At 39.0% G+C, this 19,874-nt stretch overlaps 1 pseudogene; it reads left to right on the top strand.

Annotated features, from left to right (window-relative positions):
- Positions 1 to 17,509: 17,509 nt before the first annotated feature.
- Positions 17,510 to 18,508, top strand: LOC140516313 (sugar phosphate exchanger 3 pseudogene; annotated as a pseudogene).
- Positions 18,509 to 19,874: the final 1,366 nt, after the last annotated feature.

Here is a 19,874-nt window from a genome sequence, read left to right as displayed (position 1 = left end):
TCTTTACTTATGCTGATTCCTCAATTTCCTGTTCTTGTGTTATTTGCCATAGCTATAATTTCTAGTACTATTTTGTACAAAAAAAGTGATAACGGACATCTTTCTTTTTTTCTCTGATCTTACTGGAATGAACCCTCATTTACTCTATTTAGAAATCATGCTGCCTCTTGATTTTTGGCAGTTACTAGTTATCATGTCAAGGAAAGATTTTCACAACTATGCTTTCTAATTCATTAAAAAATTTATCATTATTCAATACGTGGATTAAAATTACCATAGTTTTCCCAATATTGAACCATCTCTGCATCCAGGATATAGCCAAATGAAGCCTTGTAATATTGTTTAATCTTTATAGTATTTATTATAGCATTTGTCAATATCCTATTTAATTTTGGCATGAGATGGCGGAGAAGAAAGACGCACATACACTAGCTCTTACCCCACAGCCCATAAAATACCTGTAAGGAAGAACTCTTAAGAAATTCTAGAGCAGCAGAAGCTACAGAACAATGGATTGGAGGAGATTTCTAACCCAGAGTGACCTGAAAGACAGATGGGAAAGGTGTGTCACACTGAACATGGAGCAGAGCTCAGCCCAGCCTTAGCCACCAGCATGAAGAGGAGCAGAGCAGAGCAGACTTCAGGGACAGAATCTCCAGTGGCAGCACAGATCCCTCAACCCACAGGCACTAAAGGTCAGTGAGAGGGTTTTTTTTGGCTGGTGGAGAAGGGAGCAGGGTGCCCCCATAACTCAGGCCTCCTCAGGTGGTAGCAGTGGAGGCAGTAGCAGATGGGGGCTCCCAAGGCAGGCAGTGGCCAGCATCCAATGTTGAAGGTGTCAACATAAAGCCCCTGAGGGAACTGAGCCCTGTGTGGCAGCCCTGCCCCCACCTGAGCAACTGACCTTAATCTCACACTGAATAGCAGCCCTGCCCTCACATAAAGCCCCTGAGGGATTGGAGCAACTCATCTGAATCTCAGCCCCCAGTGCTGGCTTGGTGGAACTGGAGGTGAGATGGTTGTGGAGAGGAAACTCAGAAGTCAAGTAACTGACTGGAAAATGCCAAAAAAAGGAGGGGGGAAAATAAGACCATAGAAGGTTACTTTCTTGGTGAACAGGTATTTTCTTCCATCCTTGTGGATGAGGAATAACAATGCATACTGTCAGAAGAAGTCAAGGCTTCTGCAACCCCCAAAACAAATATGCAGTGGGCTCAGGCCATGGAAGAGCTTGAAAAGTGAGTCAAGAGCTTGCTAAAGGAGACCCAAAAAATGCTGACGAAAATAACACCTTCAAAAATAGGCTAACTCAAACTGAGTGGGAGGAAGAGCCAAGATGGCAGAGTAGAAAGATACACATATGCTAGTTCTGAACCCACAGCCCCTAAAATGCCTGTAAAGAAGAACTCCCAACAAATTCTGGAGCTGTGGAAGCCACAGACCAACGGAGCAGAGGAGATTTCTGTTCCAAAGAGACCTGAAAAACTGACCCAAAAGGCCCATCACACACTGGACCCAGAGCAGAGCCCAGCCCTGCCTCAGCTGCCCTGCACCTAGAGGAGCAGATCCAAGCAGGCTTCAGGGACAGAATCTCCAACAGACTCGTGGGTCCCTCCACCCACAGGTGCTGAAGGTCAGTGAGAGGGTCTCTTTGGCTGGATGAGAGAGGAGTGGGGTGTCCCCCAGAACTCAGGGACTCTCTGGAGGCAGCAGCAGAGGCAGCAGCAGAGTCAGCAGCAGAGGCAACAGCCAACAGGGGCTCCCAAAGCAGGCAGGAGCTTGGATCCATTGTTGAAGGTCTCAACATAAAGCCCCTGAGGGAATTAAGCTCCTTGGCAGGCCTGCTCCCACCCAAGCACCTGAACTTAATCTCACACTGAATAGCAGCTCAGACCCGCCAAAGCCCTAAGGCTGGGAATCAGCATTTGAATTTCAGACCCTAACTGCTGTCTGGGTAGATCTGGAGGCGAGGTGGGTGTGGAGAGGACACTCAGAAGTCAAGTAACTGGCTGGGAAAATGCCCAGAAATGGGGGTAAAAATGAAACTATAGAAAGTTACTTTCTTGGTGAACAGATATCTCGTCCCTTCCTTTCAGATGAGGAAGAACAATGCTTACCATCAGGGAAAGACATAAACTTCAAGGCTTCTGTATCTCAAACATCCAGAACAAATATTCAATGGGCTCAGGCCATGGAAGAGCTCAAAAAGGATTTTGAAAATCAAGTAAGAGAGGTGGAGGAAAAACTGACAAGAGAAATGAGAGAGATGCAAGAAAAGCATGAAAATCAGATCAACATGATGCTAAAGGAGACCTCAAGAAAATGCTGAAGAAAATAACACCTTGAAAAATAGGCTAGCTCAATTGGCAAAAGAGGTTCAAAAAGCCAATGAGAAGAAGAATGCTTTTTCTTATTTTTTTTTGTTATTGATTTATTTTTATTAATTTTTAACATTTATTTTCACACAATTTTGGGTTAAAAATTTTCTCCCCTTTTATCCCCTCCCCCCCCAGACCCGAGCTTTCTAATTGCCCCTGTGACCTATCTGCTCTCTCCTCTATCCTCCCTCCCTGCCCTTGTCTCCGTCTTCTCTTTTGTCCTGTAGGACCAGATAGCTTTCTTGACGCCTTAACCTGTGTTTCTTGTTACCCAGTGGTAAGAACATTACATTTGGTCCTAACACTTTGAGTTCTAACCTCCTTAGCTCCCTCCCTCTCCACCCCTTCCCCTTGAAAGACAGGCAATTCAATATAGGCCATATCTGTTTAGTTTTGCAAATGATTTCCATACTAGTTGTGTTGTATAGGACTAATTATATTTCCCTCCATCCTATCCTGTCCCCCTTTACTTCTATTTTCTTATGGTCCTTTCCCTCCCCATGAGTGTTGACCTCGTATTGCATTCTCCTCCCCATGCCCTCCCCTCCATCCTCCCCCCCAACCTGCTTGTGCCCCTGTTCCCCACTCTCCTGTATTATGAGATAGGTTTTCCTATCAAAATGAGTGTGCATTATATTCTTTCCTTTAGTGGAATGTGATGAGAGTAGACCTCATGTTTTTCTCTTGCCTCCCCTCTTTATCCCACCACTAATAAGTCTTTTGCTTGCCTCTTTTATGAGAGATAATATGCCCCATATAACTTCTCCCTTTCTCCTCCCAATATTTCTCTCTCACTGCTTGATTTCATTTTTTTTTAATATATGATCCCATCCTCATCAATTCACTCTGTGCACTCTGTCTCTATGTATGTGTGCGTGTGTGCATGTGTGTGTGTGTGTACTCCCACCTAGTGCCCAGATACTGAAATGTTTCAAGAGTTATAAATATTGTCTTTCCATGTAGGAATGTAAACAGTTCAACTTTAGTAAGTCCCTTATGATTTCTCTTTGCTGTTCGCCTTTTCATGGTTCTCTTCATTCTTGTGTTAGAAAGTCAAATTTTCTTTCCAGCTCTGGTATTTTCATCAGGAAAATTTGAAAGTCTTCTATTTCATTGAATGACCATTTTTTCTCCTGAAGTATTATACTCAGTTTTGCTGGGTAGGTGATTCTTGGCTTCAGTCCTAGTTGCTTTGACTTCTGGAATATTCTATTCCATTCCCTTCTATCCCTCAATGTAGAGGGTGCCAGATCTTGTGCTATCCTAATTGTATTTCCACAATACTTGAATTGTTTCTTTCTAGCTGCTTGCAATATTTTCTCTTTCACGTGGGAATTCTGGAATTTGGCCACAATGTTCCTAGGAGTTTCTCTTTTTGGATCTCTTTCATGCGGTGTTCTGCGGATTCCTTGAATATTTATTTTGCCTTCTGGTTCTAGAATCTCAGGGTAGTTTTCCTTGATAATTTCATGGAAGATGATGTCTAGGCTCTTCTTTTGATCATGGTTTTCAGGTAGTCCCAGAATTTTTACATTGTCTCTCCTGATTCTATTTTCCAGGTCAGTTGTTTTTCCAATAAGATATTTCACATTATCTTCCATTTTTCGAATCTGCGCGGTATATTCTGAGATATCTGTCTTTCTCGAAAAGTCCTTAGCGTCCATCTGTACCATCCAGTTTTGAAAGATCTATTTTCTTCAGTGAGCTTTTGAATCTCCTTTTCCATTTTGTTAATTCTGCTTTTGAAAGCATTCTTCTCCTCATTGGCCCCTTGCACCTCCCTTGCCAACTGAGTTAGGCTAGTTCTCAAGGTGCCAATTTCTTCAAGATTTTTTTGGTTCTCCTTTAGCAGGGAGCTGATCTCCTTTTCATGCTTCTCCCTCATCCCTCTCATTTCCCTTCCCAGTCTTTGCTCCACCTCTCTAACTTGATTTTCAAAATTCCTCTTGAGCTCTTCCATGGCCTGAGCCCATTGGGTGGGCTGGGACACAGAATCCTCGATTTCTGTGTCTTTGCCTGATGGCAAGCATTGTTCCTCCCCATCAGAAAGGAAGGGAGGAAATGTCTTTTCTCTGGTAAAGTACCCTTCAATAGTTTTATTTCTTTTTCCTTTTCTTGGCATTGTCTCCAACCAGTGGCCTGACCTCTGAATGTTCTCCTCACACCCACCTTGCCTCCTGGTCCTCCCAGCCAGCGTTTGGGGACTGAGATTCAAATGCTGCTTCCCGCCTTAGGATTTTTGGCGGGGGCAGGGCTGCTATTCAGTGTGAGAATTAAGTTCAGGTGGTCAGGGGCAGGGCCACCTCTCAGGCATAGTTCTCTCTGGGGGTTTATGCACAGACCTTCCACAATGAATTCAGGCTCCTGCCCGTTTGGGGAGCCCCCGTCCGCAGCCGCCTCTCAGCCCCCACCTCCCGGGGGGGCCCGAGCCTTGGGGGCACCCCACTCCCTTCTCAATCTGCCAAAGAGACTCTCTCACCCACCCCGTCAGTCACCTGTTGGTGGGGGGGGCCCGCGCCGCTGATGAAGATCCCGTCCCCGTAGCCCTCTCGGATCTCCTCCCCTCAGTGTCGTGGCCGGGGCAGGGCCGCACTCTGCTCCCCGTCCTGGCGCCCAGTCCGCGGCGCGAAGGAACCCCCGCGAGAGGGCCGCAAGTCTCTCCGGAGCAGGAATCTCCCTTTCTCCAATACTCTGTGGTCTCTGGGTGCAGAATTCACCCTGGCTTGGTCCCCTCTAGCCGTTCTGTGGTTTGTGTGTTCGGAGCTATGTGTATGTGCGTCTTTCTACTTCGCCATCTTGGAAGAATGCTTTAAAAAGCAGAATTAGCCAAGTGGAAAAGGAGGTTCAAAAGCTCACTAAAGAAAACAGTTCTTTAAAAATTAGAATGGAACAGATGGAGGCTAATGACTTTATGAGAAACCAAGAAATCATAAAACAAATCCAAAAGAATGAAAAAATGGAAGATAATGTGAAATATCTCATTGGAAAAACAAGTGACCTGGACAATAGATCCAGGAGAGACAATTTAAAAATTATGGGACTACTTGAAAGCCATGATCAAAAAAAGAGCCTAGACATCATCTTCCATGAAATTATCAAGGAAAACTGCCCTGATATTCTAGAACCAGAGGGCCAAATAAGTATTCAAGGAATCCAATGATCACCACCTGAAAGAGATCCAAAAAGAGAAACTCCTAGGAACATTGTGGCCAAATTCCAGAGTTCCTTGGTCAAAGAGAAAATATTGCAAACACCTAGAAAGAAACAATTCAAGTATTCTGGAAATACAATCAGGATAACACAATATCTAGTACCTTCTACATTAAGGGATTGAATGGCATAAGATACTATATTCCAGAAGTCAAAGAAATTAGGATGAAAACCAAGAATCACCTACCCAGGAAAACTGAGTATAATACTTCAGGGGGAAAAATGGTCTTTCAATGAAATAGAGGACTTTCAAGCATTCTTGATGAAAAGACCAGAGCTGATAAGAAAATTTGGCTTTCAAACAGAAGAATGAAGAGAAGAATGAAAAGGTAAAAAGCAAAGAGAAGTCATAAGGGACTTTACTAAAGTTGAACTGTTTACATTCCTACATGGAAAGACAATATTTGTAACTCTTGAAACTTTTCAGTACCTGCGTAGTTTCAGTATCTTTTCAGTATCTGGGATTACACACACACACACACACACAAACACACAGCACAGAGTGAATTGAATAGGATGGGATCATATCTTTAAAAAATGAAGTTAGGTGGTGAGAGAGAAATATATTGGGAGCAGAAAGGAAGAAATGGAATGGGCCAAACTATCTCTCATAAAAGAGGCAAGCAAAAGACTTTTTAGTGGAGGGAAAAAGAGGGGAGGTGAGAGAAAAACATGAAGTTTACTCTCATCACATTCCACTAAAGGAAGGAATAAAGTGCATACTCATTTTGGTATAAAAACCTATCTTACAATACAGGACAGTGTGGGATAAGGGGATAAGCAGGGCGGGGGGATGATGGAAGAAAAGGCAATGGGAGGAGGGAGCAATTTGAGGTCAACACTCATGGGGATGGACAGGATCAAAAGAGAGAATAGAAGCAATGGGGGGGCAGGATAGGATGGAGGGAAATATAGTTAGTCTCACACAACACGACTATTATGGAAGTTATTTGCAAAACTACACACATATGGCCTATATTGAATTGCTTGCCTTCCCAACGAGAATGGGTGGGGAGAGAGGCATGAAGAGAAGTTGGAACTCGAAGTTTTAGGAACAAGTGTTGAGTTCTGTTATTGCTACTACAAAATAAGAAATACAGGTAAAGGGGTATAGAAAGTTATCTGGCCCTACAAGACAAAAGAGAAGATGGGGACAAGGGAAGGGAGGGATGATAGAAGAGAGGGCAGATTGGTGATAGGGGCAATTGGAACGCTCAGTGTTTTGGTTGGGGGGAGGGGACAAATGGGGAGAAAATTTGGAACCCAAAATTTTGTGAAAATGAGTGTTGAGTTAAATAAACATATTTTGAAAAAATTAAAATAAAGATAAAGATAAAAAAATAAATAAATGAATAAGCTGACTCAATTGGAAGAAGAAGTCCAAAAAGTCAATGAGGAGGAGGCTTTAAAAAGCAGAATTAGCCAAATTGAAAAGAAAGTTCAAAAGCTCATTGAAGAAAATAGTTCTTTAAAAATGGGAGTGGAGTTCAGGGAAGCTAATGACCACATGATACACCATGAACTTAAAAAAGAAAACCAAATGTATGAAAAAATAGAACATAATGTGAAATATCTCATTAGAAAATCTACAGTCCTGGAAAAGAGATCTAGGAGAGACAATTTAAAAATTATGGGACTTCCTGAAAGCCATTATCAAAACAAGAGCCTTGACATTATCTTTCATGAAATTATCAAGGGAAACTGCCCTGATATTCTAGAACCAGAGAGCAAAATAAATAGTGAAAGAATCCACCCATCAACTCCTGAAAAAGAACTGAAAATAGAAATTTCTAGGAATATTGTGGCCAAATTTCAGAGTTCCCAGGTCAAGGAGAAGATATTGCAAGCAGCTAGAAAGAAACAATTCAAGTCTTGTGGAAAAACAGTCAGGATAACACAGGATCTAGCAGCTTCTACATTAAGGGATGGAAGGTCTTAGAACAGGGTATTCCAGAAGTCAAAGGAACTGGGATTAAAAACAAGAATCACCTACCCAGCAAAACTCAATATAATATTTCAAGGGAAAAATGGTAATTCAATGATACAATGACTTTCAAGCATTCTTGATGAAAAGACCAGAACTGACAAGAAAATTTGACTTTCAAACACAAGAATCAAAAGAAGTATAAAAAGGTAAACAGGAAAGAGAAATCATAAAGGACTTTCTAAAGCTGAACCATTTACATTCCTACGTAGAAAGATAAGATTTGTAACTCTTGAGACTTTTCTCAGTATTTGGGTAGATGGAGGGATTATACACACACACACACACACACACACACACACACACACACACGGAGAGCACAGCTTGAGTTCAAACAGAAAGGAATAATATGTATAAAAATATTAAGGAGTGAGAGAGCAATGTATTGGGAGGAGAAAGGGAGAAATGGAATGGGGCAAATTATCACTCATAAAAGAGATAAGAAAATCTTTTTCAATGGAGGAGAAAAGGGAGGAGGTGAGAGGGGAAAAGTAAAGCTAACTCTCTTCACATATGGCTTAAGGAGGGAATGACATGCTCACTCAATTTGGTATGAAAAATCTATCTTGCACCACAAAAAAGTAGTGGAGAAGGGGACAAGTGGAGTGAGGGGGATGATGGAAGGGAGGGCAAATGGGAACAGGGAGTAGCTAGAAGCAAACACTTTTGGGAAGAGACAAAGTCAAATGAAGAAACAGAATAAATGGGGAACAGGGTAGGATGGAGGGAAATATAGTTAGTTTTACTCAGCATGACTATTATGGAAGCCTCTTGCAAAATGACACATATATAGCCTGTACTGAATTGCTTGCTTCTCAGTAGGGATGGGTGGAAAGGAAGGAAAGGAGAGAAGTTGGAACTCAAAGTTTTAGGAACCAATGTTGACAATTGTTTTTGCATACAACTGGGAAATAAGAAATGCAGGTAATGGGGCATAGAAATCCATCTTTCCCTACAGGAAAAGAGAGAAGATGGGGGTAAGGTAAGGGTAGGGTGTGATAGAAGGGAGGGCTTATTGAGGGAAAGGGTAATGAAAATGCAAGGTGTTACGGGGTGCAGGGAGGGGAGAGATGGGGAGATAATTTGGAACTCAAAACTTTTTGGAAATGATTATTGAAATTTAAAAATAAATAAATGAAACTGTGAAAGAAAGAAAAAAATAATATTTAATTATAGGCTTCTCTCTATAATTTGCTCTCGCTGGTTTATGCTTGGAGAACATACAAGAATAAATTGGTTACAACCATTATTTTCCTCTTTTTCTTAGCAGTTTATGTCACTGCAATTAATTGTTCTGTAAATTTTTGATAAAATCAATAGGCAAATTCGTCTGGTCCTAGGGATTTCTTCTCTGAGTGTTCATCTATGGCCTGTGGAACTTCATATTTAAATTATGTCTATCAACTCTATATCTTGTATAAACCTGGAAGCTTTTCTATTTCATACATAATTGGTTTCCTTTGGTCAGTTTAATTAGCATAAATTTGGTGAAATGATTCTTAATTAATAATTTCTTTTGTTATTTCTGGTTAATGAATTCACAATTTAAATAAATTAGGTCCTACACATTTAATTTTTCTTTCTTTTGAAAATCAAGTTACTTCCGTAAGAGTTTATCTCTTTAATTGGTCTTTAAAAAAAACAAACATTTTTAAATTTAATACTACTACATTATATTTATTTTTCACTTTTGTTAACTTCACATTTTAAAAATGTCTGATTTGGTGGTTAGTAAGATATGTTAATATATAATATGATATGATATGATATGATATAATATAATACAGTATAGTATAATATAGTATGGTACAGTATAGTATAATATAATGTAATATGATATAATATAATATGATACAATATGACAATATAGTATAATGCATGATACGAAACGATATGATATGATATGGTGCAACATGATACAACAAAATATGATACAATATGATAAGATATAATATGATGCAATACAACGTAATAAGATATATGATATAATATGATACAATAGAATATATTGCAATATAATACGAAACAACATGATATGATACGATATGGTACAGTACGGTGTTGTACAGTACGGTACAGTATGGTATGGTATAGTATATTATAGTATAATATAGTATAGTTTAGAATAATGTAATAGAGTATAGTATAGCATACTGTAATGTAGAGTGTAGTGTAGAATAATGTGATGTATTTAAATATAAGGTAATAAAATATAACATAACATAACACAATATAATATAATATAATATAATATAATATGATATAATGCAATATGATACGATATGATAAGATATAATATGATACAATACAATACAATGTAATACAACATATTATAATGCAATAATGATGTATAATACAATGTATAATACAATACAATAATATACAACGTATAATACAATAATGATGTAATATGATATGATATGCTATGATATGGTACCGTTCATTACCATACAATACCATACAATGCAATACAATATCATATCATAGCATATCATATCATATCACCCAATACAGTACAATATAATACAATACAACACGATATAATATAACACAATGTAATATAATGTAATATAATATAATATAATATAATATAATATAATATAATATAATATAATATAATATAATATAATAACCAGAAGTTAGAACCCAGGACCCAGGTCTTCCACCAGGACTAATATAATATAATATAATGTAATGTAATGTAACATGACATAATACAGTATTACATAACATGATATATCATATATGATATATGACAGATGTTATACGTTATTTAGTATATGACAGCATAAGCATATGTAATACATAATATTATACATACACAATAAATAAATCATATATAATAATACAATAATTAATTTTCTAGTGTTCTCTATATGCCTACTTGTTTGATGTGCTCCTTTTTTCTTTAACTGATGTAAGTGGATAGAAATGTCAATTTTTCTCTAATTGCTACTAGATTTGCAACCCCAAAATAACCTTTATGTTCTCTCAATTTGTTCATTTTGGTTAAGGAAATTTTTATTTGATTTGTTTTTCAAAATTGTTTTTTATGATTAACATTTTTTAATTTCTTAATTTTACAGTCAATTTACATTAAAATAAATTTTTATTCGTAATAGTTATATAGTGATTTTAATTTTTGGTGATATTTATGAGAAATTGCTAGATTTTGAGACGGTGTAAATTGAATTTTCCTTTTTTTCTCTTATGTCTTTTTCAAAAATTAGTGCTATGCCATTTGGGGCATACATGTTTAATATTTAAAATCAATTCGCTGTTCATGTGAATTAATGTGAACCAGAAATCTGTGGTATTTTTTCATCAAAATATAACTATCTAGTTTATTTACTTTGGTCTGCTTTTGGTTTTCCTTTGTGTGAGATGACTGCTGTCACATTTGCCATTTTTGTTAACATAAGCATTAGCTAAATAGATTTCAATTTTTAAACCTCTTTAGTTTTATAACCAAATACAAGCCATTCATATTCATTAATTCTTTCTGGAGGTCACAAAAAGATTCTTCAAATTTATAATTTTTCCTCTTGTTTTCAAAGGTGAAGGTAATTTTCTTTAATGATCTCTTAGAATATGGTGGCAGTGCTCTTTATTTGTTCATGGCATTCAGGTAGCCTGATGATTTTTAATTCCCTCCACCTGATGTCTTTTTGAGTTCAGTTACTTTTGAAATGAAATGCCTTAAATTTTCTTCTACTATTTTGGATTCTTTTAACTTTGTTTTAATATTTATTGTAGTCTATTTGAGTCATTAATTTCTGTTTTGTCACTGCTTTGTTTCCGGTGAGTTTCAAGGAAATTCCTAGTGCAGGAGGAGCTGGAGATACCTTGAGATCTAACCACCAGAGAATTCATTATCAGAGTGGACAAAGTCAGAAATTGAATAATAAATAAAAATGATTGGAATAAAAAATTGAAATTACCAAAGAACTCAGGAGGAAGGGAATTGAAAGACCTTAAACCTAAGCAGATAAATCTACAGTGAAAATTTGAAGAGCCAAAGGGTAAATATATATATATATATATATATATGTATATGTATATGTATATGTATGTATGTATATATATATATATGTATATGTATATGTATGTATGTATATATGTATATATATACATGCATATACATATGTTATACAATATATGATTATTGTATATGTATACGTTGTGTCTGATACAGTACACAGTTGATTGTCACAACCACCCTGTGAGGTAGATATTACTCTTAATCACTGTTCTGCAGATGAAGAAATTGACTAAGTCTGAGAGGTTGAAATGCTTGCCAAAGTTAACACAACCAGTAAATGTCTGAGGCAGCATTTAAACTCAGGTCCTTGTGACTTCCAGTTCAACACTCTATCCACTAGAATGGAATGATGCTGCTTAGTTTGTTATCAGCTTTTCCAATATGGGTGTAAACTTTTTCTGATTTCACATGGTAAGCAAAGGGTAGACTACTTTTAAAAACAGAAATTTCTGTTAATATAACCACTGAGGCTCTGTGTGAAAAGTTTTGCTGCGGGGAGAAGCCAAGATGGCAGAATAGAAAAATACACATATGCTAGCTCCTAACCCACAGCCCATAAAATGCCTGTACAGAAGAACTCCCAACAAATTCTGGAGCAGCAGAGGTCATGGAGCAACAGAGAGGAGGAGATTTCTGTTCCAGAGAGACCTGAAAAACCGACACAAAGGGTTTATCATGCAACGGACCCGGAACAGAGCCCAGCCCTGCCTTGGCCACGTGGCACCTAGAGGAGCTGATCCAAGCTGGCTTTGGGGATGGAATCTCCAGTGACGGTGCGGGTCCCTCCTCCCACAGGCATACACACGCACACACAAACACACACATACACACACACACAGAACACAGAGTGAATTGAATAGGATGGGATCATATCTTAAAAAAATGAAATTAAGTGGTGGGAGAGAAATATATTGGGAGGAGAAAGGGAGAAATGGAATGGAGCAAATTATCTCTCATAAAAGAGGCAAGCAAAAGACTTTTTAGTGGAAGGAAAAAGAGGGGAAGTGAGAGAAAATCATAAAGTTTACTCTCATCACATTCCACTAAAGGAAGGAATAAAATTCACATGCATTTTGGTATGAAAACCTATCTTACAATACAGGAAAGTAGGGCAGAAGGGGATAAGGAGGGTGGGGGGGGGTGATGGAAGGGAGGGCAATGGAAGGAGGGAGCAATTTGAAGTCAACACTCATGGGGAAGGACAGGATCAAAAGAGAGAATAGAAGCAATGAGGGGCAGGATAGGATGGAGGGAAATATAGTTAGTCTTACACAACATGACTATTATGAAAGTCATTTGCAAAACTAAACATATATGGCCTATATTGAATTGCCTGCCTTCCCAAAGGGAATGGGTGGGGAGGGAGGGAGGAAGAGAAGTTGGAACTCAAAGTTTTAGGAACAACTGTCGAGTACTGTTCTTGCTACTAGGAAATAAGAAATATAGGTAATGGGAATAGAAAGTTATCTGGCCCTACAGGACAAAAGAGAAGATGGCGACAAGGGAAGGGAGGGATGATAGAAGAGAGGGCAGATTGGTGATAGGGGCAATTAGAATGCTCGGTGTTTTAGGGTGGGTTAGGGAACAAATGGGGAGAAAATTTGGAACCCAAAATTTTTTGAAAACGAATAAGTTAAATAAATAAATTTTAAAAAAAGCAAAAAAAAAGTTGCCTTGAAGAGGTCTCTAATTCTCACATAAAAACCAATATAAATGTAGCTATGGCTAAGATGTTTTCTTCTACCCACGTCTTGATAATTTCTGCAAAATAATTTGTCTACCCAATATACATGGCGATGTGTGACCTTGGTAACAGAGAGGAAAGGAAAAAGGATATTGATTGGAAGAGAGTATCTAAAATTAAGGGAGAAAGAACCGGGAAGATCTTTTTTTTTTTCAAAGTAGATTATTACTTATAATTTTGTTTTTAAGAGAAAACAATTCAGTAGAACAGAATAATAGAAAAAAAAATTAGACATAACATACAATGGTCTACCCCCATAGATCAACCTTTCCCCATCCCTGAAAAGGAGTAGGGGGATTCATCTTTTCTTATCTCTCCTATTTGACCAATATTGTTGTGTGTAATTTCACAGCATCTACTTTCCGTTGTTTTGCAGTGGTTTTCATATCCACCCACATTGCTGTTATCTTTGCATATATCATTTTCTTGGTTCTGCTTACTTTACTTTATATCAGCTGACGAGTCTTTCCATACTTTTCTGAATTTATGATATTCATCATTCCCCAGAGCACAGTAATATTTCATTACATGAATTTTCTGCAATTTGTTTTGCCATTCCTCAATAAGTGGACAACTTAATTTGATTTCAATTTTTTGCACTGGCATTTTGGCCACTTTGTATAACCAGGAGTTGGGTCCAAAAGTTTGAAGGATTCTATAGTTAATTATCCTGTCTAGCTAAGATATTAGGAAGTGGTCGCTGCAAGAAGCAAGAAGGGCAACAAAGAGAGGTGAAATAGATGGGGTCTATGTGGTATCTACTGATGGCCTGTCCTCTTTACATTGCAAGGATATGACTTGGGGAGAGGACTCCAAGTGAACCCCCTTACTGAGAACTGTAAGGGATACTTTGAGTCATTAAGATATAGTTGCAGGGTCATGGGCTCATAGATTCAGAACTAGAAAGAACCTCTGTGTCCAAGACTTTCCTCTCATAAAAGAGAAAAGTGAGGCATGAAGAGGATAAGCGACTTGTCCAGTGTCACACAACTGGACGGCTGAGGCATGATTTAAACCCAAGCCTTCCTGATTCCATGCCCAGCGTCCTGTCCGTTACACCATACTGCCTCTTGTGCTACTTGCTCATTATAAGATTTCCCAGACCTTGCTCTCCACCTTTGCAGAATTCATTTTCCATTTGATCACAAGATCTTAGAGTTTATTTCCTGAGGAGAAGAGGGAGCGCTCTTGGGTGTCTGCTGATTTCTTGGGCCAGCAAGAAGGGACACGAAGAGACAGAGCCAAGTTATAAAGGACCAAGACTGTATCTTCTCTCTCCTTAATGCTCACTACAGCTCTGAGCCACATACTGATGGTCCCAGGAGAAGCCCCCAGTGAGATGGGAGCCAAAGAAAGTGATTTGTTGGGCCCTCCCCATTCAAGATTGACTCCAGTCCATGTAAACACAGAGCTGGGTTTCTAGAATACATGCTGTAGTACTTATCAGAATATTAGATTTGAATAGAGTTCCATCATTTCCAAAGTACTTTCACATTCATCAGCTCAAGGATCCTTAGGGAGCTAAGTTGTCTATGTCCTCTGCCTCTTCAGATTGTCTTTTATATCATTATATCTCCTCCAGTAGAAGGTGTGCTCCTTGAGGAAAAGGTTATTCACTTTTTTCTTTAGCGCACAAGCATGAAACACAACGTGGCTTCAGTGACTAGAAAACTAGCCTCTCAAAACCAGGGATAACTGAGTTCAAGTCTCCCTCTGACACATGTTGACTTTGTCACTCAGGTCACGTCACTTAGCCTCTCCCTGCTTTCATCAGTTCTCAAGACTGTAAGTAGCAGAGAAGATGCTGACCTGCAGTAGGAGAGGGAATTTCCTCATTTTGGTGTTGCTTCTCTCAATGATGTCACGGTTTCAGTCCGTAATCAAATCCCCAGTGCCTCAAATATAGTAGACATTTAATTAATTCTTATTGGGTTGGATAGAGTTGGAAGTTCTTGAATTGAAATTAAATGTCATTGTCCTTTGAGATTTGATTGAGAGAAACAAAACAATGTCTCAAAGAAGTTTTTCAAGGCCAGTTTCTAGGTAAAGATATTTTGTCTCTTCTTCAAAAGTATACACGACTCCTTGACAGAAAGAATTATATTGGGAAACTGAGCTAGAAGACTCTAGAAAAAGAAGAATCTAGAAAATTCTTGGCTTTAGATCTATCACTTATGTTCTGGTGGATGTATTGTTTGAGACAAGGTCTAGTCAAAATCTAGTTTTACTGTGGAACAGCAGTAGTCCATATCTGAAAGTGACATGTTTAGACTGTGAATTTGTCCATTAGAGGCACATTCTGTGGAAATACATGGATCTCATAACTGGCACCATATATTTGCAAGTAGACAATAGGTATATTTGTTTCTTTTTTAAAAGAGAATTTGAGTAAATTCATCTCCAACTTGTAAATCCATTTTGCCCTAAGGCACAGAAGTTGGAAAGCGTTTTGTATGGAATTTATGGGTTGAAAAATATTTGATGCTTTCCTTTGAAGGGCACTATTAAATTCGAAAAAGAAGGATTTCTTTTTTGTTCTCAACCAGTACAACCCTTCCTCATTTATGTACAGAAGGAATTAGGTCAATTTATACCACACAATGGGTAAATGTAAGGTTGGCTGCCAAGGCTGCTCCTAGCAATTCATTATTCCTAAATGTTTGCCGATGAACAGTTCCATCTAGCCAATATGAGTGATTTTAACTTTCTGTACTTGTGTGTTGTTATTTATTTTTAGAGATACAACTTTCTATCATGCTACATTTTAAATGGCATGAGTTCTGAAGGTACAAAGGAAAGCACTATGAGAAGCTCCATAGTGTCTCAGCTTACTTAACATGCTTCCGAGAAAGCATTAATTCCACCCAAAAGCACTAAAAATGTAGTATCAGCAATGAGAAAACACAGGAGAGAAAAAAACAACCAACCAACCAAACTTTGTGGCCTCCCCCCACTAAGCCCTCACGTTTACTGGAGATTTCATGAAAATATGTCTTCAATTCCTTTTAATCTAATGTGAGTTAAAACTGAATCCATTTTGAAGATTAAAGGTGTAGATGGGGATGTGTCAGAACAAATAGGATTTGGGGAAAGGATGTTAGTTACTAGCCAACAAATGGTTGGTACTGATTTCCCTCTGGACTGAGAAAAACTTTAATGTGGAATTTTACAACAAAATTTGACTCCCTGGAGAATGTTACTTGGTTGGGTAATTATTTTTTCCTGCAGTATCTACAACTACTCAAAGAAAGCAATTTCCTGCGCCAGTCATGGGCAGATGTTGCCAAAATGTATGTCAGGCAGGCTAGTCAAGGTCCCAGTTTTTTTAAGGCTACTACCAAAAGGGTCTCTCTTTTGGGGGGAGGGTGAACCTCCTCAAAGACAGTGTTCCTTAGCTTGGTGTTTGAGCCAGAGGTACCCAAATCGAAGCTGCAATTTGCTTCCTGAAAGTGCTTCGGCTCTGCTGGAGCCCAGGGTCTGTGAAATTGTCTAAGGCTGCAGGGACGTTGGCCATGGTACTGAGCCGCACGAGAGCTCACGCTAGGAGACGTCGTGCTGCTAGCCTGACTGCGCATGCACGTGCCTGTTGCTGCCAGATTCTAGGACATTGGCCTCTCGAGTTCTATTGTGGGACACACGTTGCTAAGCGATAGCTCATTGAGTTCTAGGTTGCTAGGGGATGTCTGATTTGTTTGAGACAATCTGCCCTCAGAGGTCAGTTGCTATTCGTCCCTGCGCGGTCTGGTCGCGGCTTCCTTTCTGTGTCCAGATCGGGCCCAAAATCCCATTTTCTCTCTAGCTTCTACCTTCAGCTCTGGTCTCTGGTCTAAAACATGGTTTGGCCACATTGGTTCAGAGCCATAGGACCTTTGTTTCCCCAGTGATTCCGGCTCCATTTGGCAGTGTTCCTGATCACCTTCGCCAGTTATATCCTGTATTATGCTTCCAGAAAGACCTTCAGCAACATGAAAATTGCCATCTCCAGTTACAGTGGTACACTTCACCATTGCTCCAACAGCACTCACTTTTACCTGAATGAGCAGCAGGCCATCCTTCTTTGGGGCACGTTGGATACCGTTTTTGTTTTCTCTTATGCCTTGGGGCTTTACATCAAAGGTATAATTGGAGAGTTGATCAATCTACAGCTAGTTATGGCCTTTGGTATGTGCTCCTCTGCCCTAGTGTCCCTCTGCTTTGCTGCCCTAATCAAGTTACCCCAGTTTTTCACTAAATGGTTTTACTTCTTTCTGTGGGTGCTCAATGGCTTGCTTGAAACCACGGGTTGGCCCTGTGTGATGGCCATCATGGACTGCTGGTTTGGTACAAATTGCCTGGGCTTTGTATATGGACTCTGCAGTGCCTGTGCCTCCATGGCCAACATGTTGGCATCATATGTAGCCTCTTTGATTGTCAAAAATGGGTATGACTATACTTTCTTGGTAATGGCTTCCATGCAGTTTGCAGCAGGATTAATCATCATCTATACCCTTTGTATATTACCTCAAGGAATTGGTACCATTCTTACAGATCACACAAATGATTCTGAAGAAGATTTTGATAGGCTGCTAATGAACTACGAAGATAATGAGATTGGTGAAGTGGAAGAAATTGAGTACAATGACGTTGATGATGTGCATTGGGAAGAAGACAATGTATTACCACAGCCAACAGCTTTCTCTGAGGCTTCTAGCATCCTTGAAGTTTTACGATATTTTCTCTCCTATGATATCACAAAGTTGGTGAGTTATTCCTTTTCCTTCTGGTTGCTCTTTTCTGTAAACAACAGCTTTGGGTGGGGAAAAGCTCAGATTTGCCAACTTTCTGTGGCGTGTGATGTTGCCAGAATTGCAGATGGAACAATTCTGGGCTTCCTTTCAGATACAGTCCAGAAGAAATCTATGTTAGCTGTTTGTGTGCTTCTGGCCATTGTGTTCATCTGTGGATATTTCCATACTCCCCAAATCAAGGCTATCAATGCACTGCTACTTCTAGCAATTGCAGGGCTTTTCATTGGTGGACCCTCAAATGTAATGGGCTTTGTCATTGCCAATCACATACCGTACCACGAGCAGATGAAAGGGAACAGAGAAGTCTCAACTACAGTAACAGGCTTGTTGATACCATGGAGATGGCAAAGGAACAATATTTAGTATCTCTGGTCCAAGACAAAAGAGGATGGATGCCATTTTTCCATTTTTGGGTGGTCGTGATAGGTCTTATGCTTTTCTTGATTTCCCTACTGCTATTCAGGAAAGTGATAGATTATGTAGAAAACAGGATAATCCATACACTTAGAGAATGATCGATTCCCCTCAGAGTGAGGTTTCGCAGAAGATCAGGGAACAAGAAAATTAATTCTTTTGTAATTGAATGGGACTGGGGGTGGGATGGAAAGTTAGGGTTTTTAGACAGATGCAAGGGTACAATGGGAATCAACACCAGCAAGATCAGGTACTTTAGAAGCAGACAGATGAGCAACCAAGATAGAACATTGGAACTTTATCTGCTATGGGACTGTTCTGAATGTTATCATGCCTTTTATTGTCATCTGCATTATTTTTCTTGAATTTGTGGACCACCTGTTACTTTGATTTCTAATTTCATCTCTTCCACTAAGACTTCATGGCATGACTAAAGAAGAAAATCAATGACGTGTATGAGTTGTCTGGTAATAATAACAATAAAACAAAAAATAACACAAACTTCATTACTGTTTGACATTACTGCTTGTTTTTGTTTCTGGTGTCAGTGTGAATTAAAGAAATAAAATATTTGTCCATATAAGGTACATCAGCTAGGTTGTCATTTCCCTTGAATTCTATCTTCTCCAAAAATGATGCTATCCTGTCAATTCTTGGGGGAAAATCATATTTTATGCTTAAAAATGGAATTGCTTGTCCATTTGTCCTTCCTTCTTACCTAACACCAATCTTCATTCACCACCTCTGACTCCTGGAAGTACTTATTAGCCATCCTTTTCATAGGACAAACATGGTAGATCAATTACTTTGATGATGGTGACTAAAGTAGGAAGTGACCAAAATGTGGTATACATGGACTTGAATGGTGAATGGGAATGCGTTAGTATCCTTGGCCCTCCTTTGAGTGGTTTGATCTCTGTTCTAAGTCAGTTTCCTAGGCAGTTTCTTTCAAGAACTAGAATTGGAGGGAGGGAATGAAGTGACTTTGTCCCGGAGAGAAGGATAGGTTGCAGTTGAAAATTATATTAGCAGTGGGGTCAGACCTGGGAAGTCACTATTTTGTAGAAAAATACAGACTAGTTTTGAAGGCTTTACATTCTCAATGCCAGACATCATCCTTAAGGTTGCTGTGTATTTATGGATGTATTTCAAATTGTGGAAACTAACTTGAATGTGTGAGTTGTGAAGATTAGGGTGTCATTAGGTTTCTTAAAGTTCCTTCATATTGCCTAGTGAGGGGTCACAAATCCTGATATTTTCGTCTCTTTTATATTTGCCTCACTTGCTAGCAGCCAGCAATGGTCTCATTTCTCTG

The sequence above is a fragment of the Notamacropus eugenii genome, chromosome X (assembly GCF_028372415.1).
Source record: "Notamacropus eugenii isolate mMacEug1 chromosome X, mMacEug1.pri_v2, whole genome shotgun sequence".
Lineage (NCBI taxonomy): Eukaryota > Metazoa > Chordata > Mammalia > Diprotodontia > Macropodidae > Notamacropus > Notamacropus eugenii.
The sequence above is the reverse complement of the archived record's forward strand: the minus strand, read 5'-3'. Positions and strand labels throughout refer to the sequence as shown.